This window comes from Pseudorca crassidens, chromosome 18 (assembly GCF_039906515.1).
Source record: "Pseudorca crassidens isolate mPseCra1 chromosome 18, mPseCra1.hap1, whole genome shotgun sequence".
Lineage (NCBI taxonomy): Eukaryota > Metazoa > Chordata > Mammalia > Artiodactyla > Delphinidae > Pseudorca > Pseudorca crassidens.
This window is the reverse complement of record NC_090313.1, coordinates 58,470,672-58,488,768: the sequence shown is the minus strand read 5'-3', so window position 1 is coordinate 58,488,768 and position 18,097 is coordinate 58,470,672. Positions and strand designations below refer to the sequence as shown.

Sequence of the window (18,097 nt, the reverse complement as noted above, 5' to 3'; positions counted from 1 at the left end):
GTCTGTCTGACTTATTTCACTTAGCATAATGTAGAATTTTAGAGCTAGCAGATGCCATACAGGGCATCCTTCTGGCACTGGCATCGACTTCAAACTTCTACAGATGAGGAAGCAGAGGCATAAAGTGACACAGCAGGTAACACCCAGGTCCCCTGACTGTGTTACCCCCGAGAGCCCCAACTCCCCACCCTGGGAATGCAAACGTAATCTTAGTCTCCCCAGCCTCACCTACCTAAAGCGAGACTACATTCATAGTAATAAACCAAATTTCACTAGTTCGTGCCCATGCCAGCTAAGCCCAGATGTCCTTAGTGCTCTGCAGCACGTATCCCTAGTGTTTCTGGAAGTTTCCATGTACTCATGGACAAACTTACTCAGCTCTGTCTACCAGGCCTCTCCTTCCCACCAGGCCACAGCACTGGGATCAACTGTTTTATTTACTGAGGCTCTATGAAAGATTTCCATTCAATGAAAGCATTTTGCTTAAAAGTTTGAAAATTTTTTCCGATCAGTTTATTTTCATCAGGAACAAGTGTTATGCATCCCAGATTTGTACTCTGCCATTCAGAAATATTATCAATTTATTTGTCAATGATTATTCGTCAAAACCCTTGCATAAATGCAGTTAAATAATTTTTCCTCTTCTGTGTTTCACTATTACATGTTCGTACAATACGATGTCAGTTCCTTTCAGGATTGCGTTACTGCCGCTTTACCTTGCTTTCAGTTTCCTGTTTAAAATGCAATTGTTTGAAAAAAAAATTTTTGTTTCAGTTATTTAACACAGATACTCTGGGAACATCTGTAATTTCTTGGTACAGCAGGGACACATTCACTGGCTGGCATTTAATAAGTGTCGTGTATTTTTTTTTTTTAACTTTCCTTTTTAGCTCTCAGAGTTATTCCTGTATCCACTTGAGGTTTGCCCTAGTATTTTTCTCTGGATTTCTTTATCAAGCTCTACATTCTGCCAGCTCTTCCATTTAGGTGTTTGCTTTTGTAAGATAATTTGCAAAATGATTAGCATTTTTCAGATGTTGTTTGCTACCTTTGTGCTATATCTCATTCTCTTTTTTTATAAAGGTCATAGGACGTGTATTACCTTTCCCTCTTTCTTCTTCCTTATCTTCAAGAACTAGTCAGGAATTACATACCTTAGGCAATTAGTAAGTCAATTTAGACTTGAACAAGTAGATACTTGAACAACATCGTATTTCTTATTTATTTATTTTATTTTTGTACTTATTAAAACATTTTTACTTGGAAATAATGATATATTCACAGGAAATTGCAAAAAGAGTACAGCAGGGTCCCATGTCCCCTTCATCCAATTTCCTGAGCCCTGGGTTAGTTGGTGGCAACAGCAGATGGAGATCGTCCAAAGGCTTTACTGAAAGCAAGGCCCTAAATCCTCGTCTTCAGTCCTTAAAGACTTAGAAAAGCCATAGTTTTCTTTGTCATGTGTGACTTTCCTGTGGCTAGATAGGGGAGTCACCTCCCCACATTATGTGACTAGACCAGAAAGATTAAAACCGGGAGATATAACACTCTTATAATGTGTGGTGTGCTTTGTCATTTTGTCACTGTAGATTCGTGTAACGGCCACTACAAGATACAGAACTACTCTATCACCACAAAGTCTTTGTCATGATACCCCCCAGCCCTCGCCATCCGTAATTTTTGGCAGCAACTAATCTCTACTCCATCTCCATAATTTTGTCATTTTGAGAATGTTATACAATTGGAATCCAACAGTATGTCTGATTTGAGACTGGCTTTTTTTCACTCAGCCTAATATCCTTTGAATTCCATCAAAGTTGTTGTGTATATCAATTGTTCATTCCTTTTTATTGTTGAGTAGTAATCCATGGTATAGATATTCCACAGGTGTTTTAACCATTCTTTTCAGAGGATTTTTTGATTACTTCTGGGTTTTGGCTATAGCAAATAAAGCTCCTTTGAATGTTAGTGGGCAGGTTTTCGTGTAGACATAAGTTTTCATTCTTCTGGGATAATTCCATGAAAGTGTGATTGTTGGGTCCTATTCTAAGTGTGTGTTTAATTTTTTAAGAAACCACCAAACCACTCTACAGATACTGCACATTTTATATTTTAACAATATATGAGAGATCGAGTTTCTCTGTATTCTTGCTAGAATTTGCCATTATTGCTATTTTTTAAAAATTTGACTCTTCTAATAGGTGTATAGTGATAGCTCATCATGTTCTTAATTTGCACTGCCATAGCCATAACGATGAATCACATTGAACATCTTTTAATGTACTTATTTGTGTGTGTCTTTTTTTTTAACACCTTTATTGCAGTATAATTGCTTTCCAATGGTGTGTTAGTTTCTGCTATATAACAAAGTGAATCAGCTATACATATACATATATCCCCATATCTCCTCCCTCTTGCATCTCCCTCCCACTCTCCCTATACCACCACTCTAGGTGGTCAAAAAGCACGGGCTGATCTCCCTGTGCTATGCGGCTGCTTCCCACTAGCTATCTATTTTATGTTTGGTAGTGTATATATGTCCATGCCACTCTCTCACTTCGTCCCAGCTTACCCTTCCCCCTCCCGGTGTCCTCAAGACCATTCTCTACGTCTGTGTCTTTATTCCGGTCCTGTCCTTAGGTTCTTCAGAACCTTTTTATTATTTATTTATTTATTTATTTTTGCAATACGCGGGCCTCTCACTGTTGTGGCCTCTCCCGTTGCGGAGCACAGGCTCCGGACGCGCAGGCTCAGTGGCCATGGCTCACGGGCCCAGCCGCTCCGCGGTATGTGGGATCCTCCCGGACCAGGGCACGAACCTGTGTCCCCTGCATTGGCAGGTGGACTCTCAACCACGGCGCCAGCAGGGAAGCCCCCTTTTTATTTTTATTATTTAGATTCCATATACATGTGTTAGCATATGGTATTTTTCTCTTTCTGACTTACTTCACTCTGTATGACAGACTCTAGATCCATCCACCTCATTACAAATAACTCAATTTCGTTTCTTTTTATGGCTGAGTAATATTCCATTGTATACATGTGCCACATCTTCTTTATCCATTCATCTGTTGATGAACACTTAGGTTGCTTCCATGTCCTGGCTATTGTAAATAGAGCTGCAATGAACATTGTGGTACATGACTCTTTTTGAATTATGGCTTTCTCAGGGTATATGCCCAGTAGTGCGATTGCTGGGTCATATGGTAGTTCTATTTTTAGTATTTCAAGGAACCTCCATACTGTTCTCCATAGTGGCTGTATCAATTTACATTCCCACCAACAGCGCAAGAGGGTTCCCTTTTCTCCACACCTTCTCCAGCATTTACTGTTTGTAGATTTTTTGATGATGGCCATTCTGACTGGTGTGAAATGATACCTCACTGCAGTTTTGATTTGCATTTCTCTAATGATTAGTGATGTTGAGCATTCTTTCATGTGTTTGTTGACAGTCTGTATATCTTCTTTGGAGAAACGTCTATTTAGGTCTTCTGTCCATTTTTGGATTGGGTTTTTTGTTTTTCTGATACTGAGCTGCATGAGCTGCTTGTAAATTTTGGAGATTAATCCTTTGTAAGTTGCTTCGTTTGCAAATATTTTCTCCCATTTTGAGGGTTGTCTTTTTGTCTTGTTTATGGTTTCCTTTGTTGTGCAAAAGCTTTGAAGTTTCATTAGGTCCCATTTGTTTATTTTTGTTTTTATGTCCACTTCTCTAGGAGGTGGGTCAAAAAGGATCTTGCTGTGATTTATGTCATAGAGTGTTCTGCCTATGTTTTCCTCTACGAGTTTGATAGCGTCTGGCCTTACATTTAGGTCTTTAATCCATTTTGAGTTTATTTTTGTGTACGGTGTCAGGGAGTGTTCTAATTTCATTCTTTTACATGTAGCTGTCCAGTTTTCCCAGCACATTTATTGAAGAGGCTGTCTTTTCTCCATTGTATATTCTTGCCTCCTTTATAAAAAATAAGGTGACCATATGTGCATAGGTTTACCTCTGGGCTTCCTATCTTGTTCTATTGATCTATATTTCTGTTTTTGTGCCAGTACCATACTGTCTTGATTACTGTAGCTTTGTAGTATACTCTGAAGTCCCGGAGCCTGATTCCTCCAGCTCCATTTTTCTTTCTCAAGACTACGTTGGCTATTTGGGGTCTTTTGTGTTTCCATAAACATTGTGAAATTTTTTGTTCTAGTTCTGTGAAAAATGCCAGTGGTAGTTTGATAGGGATTGCATTGAATCTGTAGATTGCTTTGGGTAGTACAGTCATTTTCACAATGTTGATTCTTCCAATCCAAGAACATGGTATATCTCTCCATCTGCTTGTATCATCTTTAATTTCTTTCATCAGTGTCTTATAGTTTTCTGCATACAGGTCTTTCATCTCCTTAGGTAGGTTTATTCCTAGATATTTTATTCTTTTTGTTGCAATGGTAAATGGGAGTGTTTCCTTAATTTCTATTTCAGATTTTTCATCATTAGTGTATAGGAATGCCAGAGATTTCTGTGCATTAATTTTGTATCCTGCTACTTTACCAAATTCGTTGATGAACTCTAGTAATTTTCTAGGCCTCTTTAGGATTTTCTATGTATAGTGTCATGTTATCTGCAAACAGTGACAGATTTACTTCTTTTCCAATTTGGATTTCTTTTTCATATCTGACTGCTGTGACTAAAACTTCCAAAACTATTTTGAATAATAGTGGTGAGAGACAACAACTTTGTCTTCTTCCTGATGTTAGAGGAACTGGTTTCAGTTTTTCACCATTGAGGATGATCTTGGCTGTGGGTTTGTCATATATGGCCTTTATCATGTTGAGGTAAGTTCCCTCTATGCCTACTTCCTGGAGGGTTTTTACCACAAATGGGTGTTGAATTTTGTCAAAAGCTTTTCCTGCATCTATTGAGATGATCATATAGTTTTTCTCCTTCAGTTTGTTAATATGGTTTATCACACTGATTGATTTGCGTATGTTGAAGAATCCTTGCATTCCTGGGATAAACCCCACTTGATCATGGTGTATGATCCTTTTATTGTGCTGTTGGATTCTGCTTGCTAGTATTTTGTTAAGGATTTTTGCATCTATGTTCATCAGTGATATTGGCCTGTAGTTTTCTTTCTTTGTGGCATCTTTGTCTGGTTTTGGTATCAGGGTGATGGTGGCCTCATAGAATGAGTTTGGGAGTGTTCCTCCCTCTGTTATATTTTGGAAGAGTTTGAGAAGGATAGGTGTTAGCTCTTCTCTAAATGTTTGATAGAATTCGCCTGTGAAGCCATCTGGTCCTGGGCTTTTGTTTGTTGGAAGATTTTAAATCACAGTTTCAATTTCAGTGCTTGTGATTGGTCTGTTCATATTTTCTATTTCTCCCTGGTTCAGTCTTGGCAGGTTGTGCCTTTCTAAGAATTTATCCATTTCTTCCAGGTTGTCCATTTTATTGGCATATAGTTGCTTGTAGTAATCTCTCATGATCCTTTATATTTCTGCAGTGTCAGTTGTTACTTCTCCTTTTTCATTTCTAATTCTATTGATTTGAGTCTTCTCCCTTTTTTTTCTGGATGAATCTCACTAACAGTTTCTTAATTTTGTTTATCTTCTCAAGGAACCAGCTTTTAGTTTTATTGATCTTTGTTTCCTTCATTTCTTTTGCATTTATTTCTGATCTGATCTTTATGATTTCTTTCCTTCTGCTAACATTGGGTTTTTTTAAATTCTTCTTTCTCTAATTGCTTTAGGTGTAAGGTTAAGTTGTTTATTTTAGATGTTTCTTGTTTCTTTTTATTTTTATTTTTTTTGCAGTACGTGGGCCTTTCACTGTTGTGGCCTCTGTTGTGGAGCACAGGTTCCGGATGCACAGAGCCGGCGAGCCGGCGGCCATGGCTCACCGGCCCAGCCGCTCCGCGGCATGTGGGATCTTCCCGGACCGGGGCACGAACCCGTGTCCCCTGCATCGGCAGGCGGACTCTCAACCACTGCGCCACCAGGGAAGCCCGTTTCTTGTTTCTTGAAGTAGGATTGTATTGCTATAAACTTCCCTCTTAGAACTGCTTTTGCTGCATCCTATAGGTTTTGGGTCATCGTGTTTTCATTGTCATTTGTTTCTAGGCATTTTTTGATTTCCTCTTTAATTTCTTCAGTGGTCTCTTGGTTATTAAGTAATGTACTGTTTAGCCTCCATGTGTTAGTATTTTTTACAGATTTTTTTCCGTAATTGATATCCAGTCTCATAGCATTGTGGCTGGAAAAGATACTTGATATGATTTCAGTTTTCTTAAATTTACCAAGGCTTGATTTGTGCCCCAAGATATGATCTATCCTGGAGAATGTTCCATGAGCGCTTGAGAAGTAAGTGTATTCTGCTGTTTTTGGATGGAATGTCCTATAAATATCAATTAAGTCCATCTTGTTTAATGTGTCATTCAAAGCTTGTGCTTCCCTATTTATTTTCATTTTGGATGATCTTTCCATTGGTGAAAGTGGGGTGTAAAGTTCCCTACTATGATTGTGTTACTGTCGACTTCCACTTTTATGGCTGTTGGCATTTGCCTTATGATTGAGGTGCTCCTATGTTGGGTGCATAAATATTTATAATTGTTATATCTTCTTCTTGGATCAATCCCTTGATCATTATGTAGTGTCCTTCTTTGTTTCTTGTAATAGTCTTTATTTTAAAATTTATTTTGTCTGATATGAGAATTGCTACTCCAGCTTTCTTTTGATTTCCATTTGCACGGAATATCTTTTTCCACCCCCTCACTTTCAGTCTGTATGTGTCCCTAGGTCTACAGTTGGTCTCTTGTAGACAGCATATACAGGTCTTGTTTTTGTATCCATTCAGCCAGTCTATGTCTTTTAGTTGGAGCATTTAATCCATTTAAATTTAAGGTAATTATTGATATGTATCTTCCTATTACCATTTTCTTAATTGTTTTGGGTTTGTTATTGTAGGTCTTTTCCTTCTCTTGTGTTTCCTGCCTAGAGAAGTTCCTTTAGCATTTGTTGGAAAGTTGGTTTGGTGGTACTGAATTCTCTTAGCTTTTGCTGCTTGGTAAAGGTTTTAGTTTCTCCATCGAATCTGAATGAAATCCTTGCTGGGTAGAGTAATCTTGGCTGTAGGTTTTTCCCTTTCATCACTTTAAATATGTCCTGTCACTCTCTTCTGGCTTGCAGAGTTTCCGCTGAAAGATCAGCTTTTAACCTTATGGATTTTCCCTTGTATGTTATTTGTTGTTTTTCCCTTGCTGTTTTTAACATTTTTCTTTGTATTTAATTTTTGATAGTTTGATTAATTTGTGTCTCAGCATGTTTCTCCTTGGATTTATCCTGTATGGGACTCTCTGTGCTTCCTGGACTTGATTATTTTCTTTCCCATGTTAGGGAAATTTCAACTATAATCTCTTCAAATATTTTCCCAGTCCCTTTCTTTTGCTCTTCTTCTTCTGGGACCTCTATAATTCAAATGTTGGTGCATTTAATGTTGTCCCAGAAGTCTCTGAGACTGTCCTCAATTCTTTTCATTCTTTTTTCTTTATTCTTCTCTGCAGTAGTTATTTCCACTATTTCCTTTTCCAGGTCACTTATTCGTTCTTCTGCCTCAGTTATTCTGTTATTAATTCTTTCTAGAGAATTTTTAATTTCATTTGTTGTGTTGTTCATCATTGTTTGTTTGCTCTTTAGTTCTTTTAGGTCCTTGTTAAATGGTTCTTGTATTTTCTCCATTCTACTTCCAAGATTTTGGATCATCTTTACTACCATTACTCTGAATTCTTTTTTGGGTAGACTGCCTATTTCCTCTTCATTTGTTTGGTCTCATGGGTTTTTACCTTGCTCCTTCATCTGCTGTGTGTTTCTCTGTCTTCTCATTTTACTTAAATTACTGTGTTTGTGGTCTCCTTTTCATAGGCTGCATGTTCGTAGTTCCCATTGTTTTTGATGTCTGCCCCCAGTGGGTTAGGTTGGTTCAGTTGGCTGGTGGAGGGAACTGGTGCCTGTGTTCTGGTGGATGAGGCTGGATCTTATCTTTCTGGTGGGCAGGACCACGTCTGGTGGTGTGTTTGGGGGTGCCTGTGACCCTATGATTTTATACAGCCTCTCTGCTAATATTGTGTTCCTGTATTGCTAGGTGCTTATCATAGGCACCTAGCACTATAGCTTGCTGGTCGTTGAATGGAGCTGGGTCTTAGTGTTGAGATGGAGACCTCCTGGAGAACTTTTGCCGTTTGATATTACGTGGAGCTGGGAGGTCTCTGGTGGACCAATGTGTGAACTCTGCTCTCCCACCTCAGAGGCACGGGCCTGACACCCGGCCAGAGCACCAAGACCCTGTCTGCCACACAGCTCAGAAGAAAAGGGAGAAAAAAAGAAAGGAAAAGAAAGAAAGAAAGAAAGGAAGGAAGAAATAAATAAAAAATAATAAAGTTATTAAAATAAAGAATTAAAAAATTATTAAAAATACAAAAATTAAAAAGTAATTTAAAAAAGCAAAAAGAAAGAAAGAAGAGAGCAGCCAACCCCCCAAAAAAATCCACCAATGATAACAAGCACTAAAAATTATACTTAAAAAAAACAAAACCAAAAAGAAAACAAAAAAAAAAATGGACAGACAGAGCCGTAGGACAAATGGTAAAAGCAAAGCTACACAGACAAAATCACTCAAAGAAGCATACACATACACACTCACAAAAAGAGAAAAAGGAAAAATATATATATATTTATATATTAAAAAAAAGGAGGAAGAGAACCAAATCACTAAACAAACCTACCAATGATAATAAACTCTAAATACTAAACTAAGATAAACTTAAAATCAGAAACAAATTAGATGCAGAAAGCAAACCCCAAGTCGACAGTTGCTCCCAAAATCCACCGCCTCAATTTTGGGATGGTTCATTGTCTGTTCAGGTATTCCACAGATACAGCGTACATCAAGTTGATCGTGGAGATTTAATCCGCTACTCCCGAGGCTGCTGGGAGAGATTTCCCTTTCTCTTCTTTGTTCACACAGCTCCTGGGGTTCAGCTTTGGATTTGGCCCTGCCTCTGCGTGTAGGTCACCTAAGGGCGTCTGTTCTTCGCTCAGACAGGACGGGGTTAAAGGAGCAGCTGACTCGGGGGCTCTGGCTCACTCAGGCCGGGGGGAAGGAGGGGTATGGATGCGGGGTGAGCCTGCGGCAGCAGAGGCCGGCATGACATTGCACCAGCCTGAGACACGCCATGTGTTCTCCTGGGGAAGTTGTCCCTGGATCCCGGGACCCTGGCAGTGGTGGGCTGCACAGGCTCCCGGGAGGGGAGGTGAGGAGAGTGACCTGTGCTTGCACACAGGCTTCTTGGTGGCTGCAGCAGCAGTCTTAGCATTTCACGCCCATCTCTGGCGTCCTCGCTGATAGCCACGGCTCGCGCCCTTCTGTGGAGCTCATTTAGGCGGTGCTCTGAATCCCTCTCCTCGTGCACCCCTAAACAGTGGTCTCTTGCCTCTTTGGCAGCGGCAGACTTTTTCCTGGACTCCCTCCCGGCTAGCTGTAGCGCATCAGCCCCCTTCAGGCTTGTTCACGTGGCCAACCCCAGTCCTCTCCCTGGGATCTGACCTCCGAAGCCCGAGCCTCAGCTCCCAGCCTCCGCCCACCCCGGCAGGTGAGCAGACAAGCCCCTCGGGCTGGTGAGTGTTAGTCGGCACCAGTCCTGTGTGCGGGAATCTCTCTGCTTTGCCCTCTGCGCCCCTGTTGCTGTGCTCTCCTCCATGGCTCTGAAGCTTCCCCCCTGCCCACCCACCATCTCCACCAGTGAAAGGCCTTCCTAGTGTGTGGAAACTTTTCCTCCTTCACAGCTCCCTCCCAGAGGTGCAGGTCCTGTCCCTATTCTTTTGTCTCTGTTTTTTCTTTATTCTTTTGCCCTACCCAGGTACGTGGGGAGTTTCTTGCCTTTTGGGAAGTCTGAGGTCTTCTGCCAGCATTCAGTAGGTGTTCTGTAGGAGTTGCTCCACATGTAGATGTATTTCTGACGTATTTGTGGGGAGAAAGGCGATCTCCACGTCTTACTCCTCCGCCATCTTGAAGGTCTCCCTATTTATTTTATTTTTGGCTGTGTTGTGTCTTCGTTGCTGCACGCGCTTTCTCTAGTTGCAGTGAGTGGGGGCTACTCCTCATTGCACTGCAGGGTCTCTAGGCATGCTGGCTTCAGTAGTTGTGGCACACGGGCTCAGTAGTTGTGGCTCGCAGGCTGTAGAGCGTAGGCTTAATAGTTGTGGTGCACGGGCTTAGTTGCTCCGCGGCATGTGAGATCTTCCCACACCAGGGCTCAAACCCATGTCCCTTGCATTGGCAGCCGGATTCTTAACCACTGTACCACCAGGAAAGTCCCACAACTTCGTATTTCTGATCCCAAGTTTTCTTTCCTGGTTTTTTTCTCTTCTGTGGATTCCTTGGAAGCTAATTTGAGTTCCTTCTCTTGTTCTACCCATTCTACCTGGGAAATCCCACCCACAGCCATTGCTCCAGCATCACAGTGCAAGAATGACATCCGTTTATCTCTAAGGCCATGTCTACATTCCTGAGTTCGAGACCCATATTTTTAATTTATTTATTTATTTATTTACGGCTGCATTGGGTCTTCGTTGCTGCGCACGGCCTTTCTCTAGTTGCGGCAAGCAGGGACTTCTCTTCATTGTGGTGTGCAGGCTCCTCACAGCAGTGGCTTCTCTTGTTGTGGAGCATGGCCTCTAGGCATGTGGGCTTCAGTAGTTTTGCGTCACGGGCTCTAGAGAGCAGGCTCAATAGTTGTGGCGCACGAGCTTGTTTGCTCCGTGGCGTGTGGGATCTTCCTGGACCAGGGCTTGAACCTGTGTCCCCTGCATTGGCAGGCAGATTCTTAACCACTGTGCCACCAGGGAAGTCCAGAGACCTATATTTTGAATGACTCATGAGTTACCACCAGGAAGTCTTCCAGTGCCTCAAACTTGTATCCAGTATTAAACCCCTTTTTTTGATAAAGGATTAATTTGCCTCCACATAACGTGAGAAGCCATCATGTTTGCTCTGTAATTTTACTTTCTTTTGAGTGAACATAATACCAATTCCATGAAATTCCCATTTCACGGTCAGCCAAATTCAAAATGGTAAGAGTGAGTTTAAAAGAAAATAGCTATTATTCAAAGTAATCTGTTATATTTGAATTGAGGTAGTCAAACCAAGTCATTACTCATTGTGATAAAGGTTTACCAACCTTCTGCTGGTCTACTAGTCAATCCTCTGGATAGGGATCCAGGCACATGCCCCAGCTGTGTCATGAACCATATTTATAAGACTATAAAATATGGAACATAATTTTCTCTGTTAGAAATCTGATATTGGAAAAAAAATGGAAAACCTGTAGAAATATGTTCATTTTGATTGGAATTTGGAACAGAACATCTCTTCCTGAGAGACATACTTTTATGTGTATAAAAGTCTAGACCATGTTCATCCCTTTATAGCCATTTACTCATCCCACAGAGATTTGCTAAGTGCTCTCTTATACCAGGTCCAGTTCTAGATGCTGGGAGGCCTTGGACAACAAGGCACACATTACCTTCAGGAAATCAGTGAACAAGCAAACAGACACAAAAGTGACATGACCTCAAAGAGTGGTAAGTAAGGTCAGGAGATGGAGCAGAACAAGGGGAAGGGGTGTGACAGGCAGATTGGGGGTACTGTCTTTCCTAGGGGGATGAGGGCGGGACCCTCTGGGAAAGCCACCTTTGGACAGAAGCTTGAGTGAGGTGAGAGTGAGCATTCCAGGTGAGGAAATAGCAAGTATAAAGTCCCAGAGGCAGAAAGGAGCTTGGCGTGTTAAGCAGGTGTTCTTCACTGGGCGTGGGGGGGGGGGGTGTCCATGGATAGAATCAGGGGTCCCTGAGCTCGAATGGGGGAAAAGGTACATCACTATTTTCACTAACTTCTAACTGAAATGTAGCATTTCCTCCGCTAGTGAATACAGGCAACCAAACTGCAGGAGTATTAACAGCATCTGTGAACCTGTCGCTAATAGAAATCACGGACATTTTCATATCACGTTACAGTTGCTACGTATATTTGCAAATGTCAGGGGTGCTCATCATGACTTCAAAATTATGATAGTTATCAGAGCTGCTGCTCCATCCTGTTATTTAATATGTGGCTGGAGAAGCACAAATATGATCTTTAATAATCTTTATCACAAATTTGATCTTTAATATTCTGATGACCATATTTCAACATAATATTGTCTTTTGTAACCTTATGTAGTTTCTTTGATGCATTGAAAAACGTTCCTCTGAGAGGTGATCCCTAGGCTTTACCAGACGGCTGAAGGGATCCATGGCATGGAAAATGCTAAGAACTCACAGGTTAGAGAAAAGCAAGAAGGCCAGCATGACCGCAGTGAAGTCGTAAGTTAGTAGCGGAGCTGGACTGGGTGGGTGGGGACCAGGTCATGAGGGCTAGAAAGGCCACATGGGGAGCTGAGGTTCTATGTTATGGGCAGTGGGAAGTTATGGGAGGCGTCTGAGTAGAGAGGCAACATGATCTGATTTAAGTATTGGGCCACTCTGCCTGCTGAGTGGGAAAAGGATTGTTGAGGTGAAGAGTGGCGTCCTGGAGATCCCAAAAGGCCAGGCAGTTGGGAGATGATGGTAGAGGTGGAAGTGGTGAAAGAAGTCACGATTATGAATGTATTTGGAAGACAGAACTGACAGAATTTGGCGGGATATGGGCGCGTGAGAAGAAAGACTTTTAGGTTTAGAGCAAATAGGTGAATAGTGGTGACACTTACCAGGATGGAGAAGGCTGGGGAGGAGTAGGTTTGGGTGTGGGAAGTGAAGGGTCTGTGAAACCAAGAGCTCCTTCCTAAACATGTTGAATTTGAAATGCCTACTAGTCATCTGCATGGGGAGGCTGAGTGGAGAGCTGGGTATGGGTGTGGGGCTTGGAAAGGGGCTAAGGCCTGGAGAACTACATTTGAGGGTCCCGCGTGTACAGTGGATCCGTAAAGTCGTGGTACAGGATGAGATCACCCAAGGAGAGACTATATCTATTGCTCTGGAGGGCAATGTTTTGAGGTCCGAAGACAAGGAAGGAGCTGGGAAAACTCACTGTAAAGCAGCAGCTAGTGAGGCAGGAAGATAGTACAGATGTTTAAAGAAATACTGAGAAAGAAAGAATTTTATTGAAAAGATACATGCACCCCAATGTTCATAGCAGCACTATTTACAATAGCCAAGACAGGGAAGCAACACAGGAGTCCAATGACAGATGAATGGATAAAGAACATGTGTGTGTGTGTGTGTGTGTGTGTGTGTGTGTGTGTGTGTGTGTGTAATGGAATATTACTCAGCCATAAAAAAGAATGAAATAATGCCATTTGCAGCAACATGGATGGACCTAAAGATTATCACACTAAGTGAAGTAAGTCAGACAAAGACAAATATCATATGATAACACTTATATGTGGAATCTAAAATATGATACAAATGGGTTATCAAAGGGGAAAGTGGGGGGATAAATTAGGAGTTTGGGGTTAACAGATACAAACTACTATATATAAAATAGATAAACAACAAGGTCCTGCTGTATAGCACAGGGAACTATATTCAATATTTTATTGTAAGATATTGAATATCATATTTTATAATAGTTTATCATATAATGGAAAAGAATATATATATATATATATATATATAAAACTGAATCACTTTGCTGTACACCAGAAACTAACACAACTTTGTAAATCAACTATCCTTCAATTTAAAAAAAGAATTTTAATTAGAAAATGTGCCTTAATTTTGTACTTAAAAAACCTAATTTTGTAACACAAATAATAACAGAGGAGCAGAGACTGCTGCAACTCCCAGAATTCCACTTGAAACTATGGTTCAGCCATGGACAAAGTTCTGGATTTAAGGACTTGAAGTACAGACCACTGCTAGCCTTCAAGCATTTTATGTTCTTGGGCAAGTTTTGGCCACTTTGTTCTCTCTCTCTTTTTTTTTTTCCCTTTCTTGAAATAACTTGAAATCCATACTGCTGACCTATTTCACAGGAAAATTGTGTGAAAAATCTCACAGAGGAGCCAAGAGACCACAACTTGCTTCACAGTTTCAAGGTGTTAAGCATCAGGGTGGGGTTTTACCCACTTCTGGGTTCAGTATGGCTCTTATTTGGCCCCTGAGAGCACCAGTCTGAGTCATTATTATACGACAGGCCCCGTTCTAGATAAAAATGTGGAGAACAATTGGTCTTGAGCTGCTTCATGTCTTTGTAAGGCACTTGCAGCCTTACTTCATCAGACTCAAGTGGATCTCCTGAACCTGTTTTTGGCAAGGGTCTTGCATGCGGACCACCTTTCCTAAATCTCTTCCCTTAAGATGTGGAAAGGCTTCCTGTTCCCTGGGGGCTGTGCCTCAGAGATGCGTGCGATCCACATTCTGTCCTACAGCTGTCACCCATAGGCACAGGGCCTGTGGGAATTGTGGGAACAATTCAGTCCTTAACAGGTGAGGATGCAGGTTCCCACTCTTGGACGTGGCTCCCCCTCTTCCCATGGTCTAGAACTCAGTGTGTCCCCCAGTGCTGCCTCTTCCCTGTGGATGGCCGATCCCAGCCTCTTCCAGGTGTGCCAAGCTTTCTCAAGTCACAAGAAACAGGTGTGGGAAGATCTCTGGACTAGAGTAAAAGACCTGGATTCCGGTTCTGTGCCACTCCAGGCCTTGAGCAGGTCACTTCAATGCTGAGTCTCACTTTCCACTTGTGAAAAACGCATGGTTTAGATGGACATTAATGTCCTCATCACTCAAGAAAACCAGTCTGATATGAGGAACCAAACCTCAGTAAAATGTTAGTGGGTATTAACTGGGCTAATATATTTCCTCTTCCAGGTCACATTTTTGAAGTTTACCTTGGGTGCCCTGAGGAATTTTGTCTTCCCTTATTCCAAAGGGTTTATTTCCATATTGACTGTATGTAACTATTGAGGCAGGCCTATGGGAGTATATTACTTCAGGGAGTCCAGACTCTAGTAGCCCTCAAGTCACTCTCTCCACTGACATCCATTGACAGTCAGGACTGTGACGACCAGTTATTTATTTATTTTTTATAATTACAGATACTTAAAAATTTTTTTTAATTTATTTAATTTTGGGGGGTTTTTTTTGGCTGCTTGGGTCTTCGTTGCTGTGCGCGGGCTTTCTCTAGTTGTGGCGAGCGGGGGCTACTCTTCGTTGTGGTGTGCCAGCTTCTCATTGCGGTGGCACGGGCTCTAGGTGCACGGGCTTCAGTGGTTGTGGCACGTGTGCTCAGTAGTTGTGGCTCACGGGCTCTAGAGTGCAGGCTCAGGAGTTGTAGTGCACAGGCTTAGTTGCTCCACGGCACGTGGAATCTTCCCGGACCAGGGCTCGAACCCATGTCCCCTGCATTGGCAGGCGGATTCTTAACCACTGCGCCACAGGGAAGCCCCGGATACTTTTTTTTATTTTTTACTTTTTGGCCGCACCACCTGGTGCAGCTTGCGGGATCTTAGTTCCCCGACCAGGGATCAAACGCGTGCCCCCTGCAGTGGAAGCACAGAGTCTTAACCACTGGACTGCCAGGGAGGTCCCTGAGGACCAGTTATTTAAATGGAAAGGATTTGGGGATAGGTCAGTGAGAACAATCAAATAAAGTAGCGTTATGCTTCAGGCCCATAGGGTACATCTCATTCCAGTGGGGATCATTTGATGGAAACATGAAAGACTACAGTTAACTGGTTGTGAGCCCTGCCCCGCCCCACCCTCCCCACCCCCCGGCCCCCAGTGGTCTAAGAATAACCATCCAAGGGTCTTCTCCCATGGAAGAAGGTGGAGAGTCAAGATAATAGGAAAGTCATCACCAGACATCACCCCTGTGTTCTAGCTCCCAGAGGGCAGAAAGGATCCTCAGGTCTCTGCTAAATCCAGAGAGATAACCTAGCTCTTCACAGGTTGCCTGCCTCAGGGTCATGACGTAAGAGGAAACATGAAAAGCAAAGATTTGAAGTCCCACCATTATCCTTCCCTCTGCATCTCCAGAACCATCCAGGAGTCACCTTGGCACAGGATGACTCCTGTGGCCTTTTAAAGACCGGATTGTGATGCCACTTCCAAATGTGCAAACGGTCTAGAGAGAAGCCCCCTTGAGGAGCATGGGGTGAAAACGTCACCACACTCCCACTCTTCAAGGCCTGGAAGAGGACTAGCAGGTAGAATTGTAGAGCACCGAGCAGTGTCCTTGGGGAGAAACAAGACATCCACCATCTCACTGGCTTTGCATTTTGGAGAGTCTAAGATGAGACAAAGGGTGCCTGAGAAATGAGATCAGTTGAATAGTCAGTTCTCCAAAATATCAACAATTTAATTAAACAACAGGGCTGATCCTGGCACTCTCAAGGAGCTCTTTTTAATTAAACTTTGTATTTCTTCGCGCTGCTCTGCGGTGGCATTCCAGGGTAGCATTTGGCTTTGAATAAGCCGTCATTTTGTCCACCCATGATGGTTAGGAAATGCCCCACTGCTGAGTTAACAGAATTCTTTTTTTTTTTTGAAGACAGCAATATTACTATTTATTGACACTTAGAAGCATTATCCTATTATGAGGAATAATGTAATAACACCTCATTCTTATTATGTTTTATAATCATTAAGTACCTATGAACACATATAATAAAAATACAGATACTGCATGGTGACTAAGTAATTTGGGAATAAGCCCAGAGACTAAGTCACAGCACGCATAAACTGTTTATGTCTTAACTGCTCACTTATACCTGAACAAGTTTTCATTAAGCATACTAATCATTTCCAAGTGATGTAATAAAAAGTCTGGTTGCCGTATTTTATTATTTTTCTTAATTACATTTGGGAGAAAGATGCTAGCTGCTTCACCTATTTTTATACTCATATATTCTGGATCATATTATACAAATACATACATAGAAACTTAAATGATCATAAATTTCCCATGAGGAGATTTATTTAGTCTGTGTCACTTGTGTGTATTTGCAAAACATTTTAACACTGCAAACATTAGAGGTTTCAAGATTGGGCACAGGAAAAAGTTTTACTCTACGACGATGATGCTGGTGTGCACTTCTCCACAAGGCCTCTCAGTGACATCAAACAATGGGAGGTAGGAGTTTATCAATGAACTGCCTGATATCCATCACTTCCTGTTCACATGAACTGTGCATCATGCCTCCATAGGTTTTGAAGGTTACATTGGCTGGATTTACCGATGTTTTTAGCCTTTTCAGCAGTAAGAGAACCGAACATTAGGGGAACTAAAGGACCCAACTCTCCATGGCACTGAAGAACAGAAATGTCTCTATTCACACCACTGATAGGATCCTGTGGAAAGGAGGCCCGCAGGGGCAGCCAGCAGCTGAGAGCGGTGACGCCGGCCAGCTTCTGCTGTGTGGTCAGTGCTGTGAACAGAAATAAAGCCCCTCCCTGAGAAAATCCTCCCAAAATCATTCTGTTAGAAGGAATGCCATTCTTCACCTCTTGCTCTATTGAAGCTTTTACACTTTCTGCTGCCTGTTTAATTCCAGTTTCATCTTCCTGGGAATCTAGTGAAAGCCCAATAATGTTAAACCAAGAAGGCACGGCCATGTTCACATTTAATGTTACAGGCATAACTGGTGCGTGCGGGCAGATGTATTTGATGTGGGCGCTTCTGATACCTGCAAAGGCTTCTGTCCATTCATGCCCCGTGTCTCCCAATCCATGAAGGAAAATTACCGCGTCGGTGGCCTTCCGGACGGCGGGCACAATGGCGGACAGCGGGGCCGACATGTTACTGCCGCACATACACCGGCTCTACCGACAGCGCGTCTCAAGCGGAAGGCGGAGCTGGCGCCAAGCCGCGGCCCAAGGGCGCACGCTCAGGCGCGTGCGCGCAACAGAATTCTTAAATGTGAGTATCCCTGACTCCTCATTTTCACCCATATTCAGAAACTTTCATTAGGGTTAATGAAACTTGCGTGTTATTTTATTTATTCTTTTCCGGGCTGTCTGCAAAATATCTGCCTCTACATAGAACTCAGATGTTGGCTAAGTTTCAGGTCACATTTCAGTCCTTTCA

At 42.1% G+C, this 18,097-nt stretch overlaps 1 pseudogene; it reads right to left on the bottom strand.

Annotated features, from left to right (window-relative positions):
- Nucleotides 1-16,851: 16,851 nt before the first annotated feature.
- On the bottom strand, nt 16,852-17,831 carry LOC137210897 (acyl-protein thioesterase 1 pseudogene; annotated as a pseudogene).
- Between the last annotated feature and the right edge of the window lie 266 nt (nt 17,832-18,097).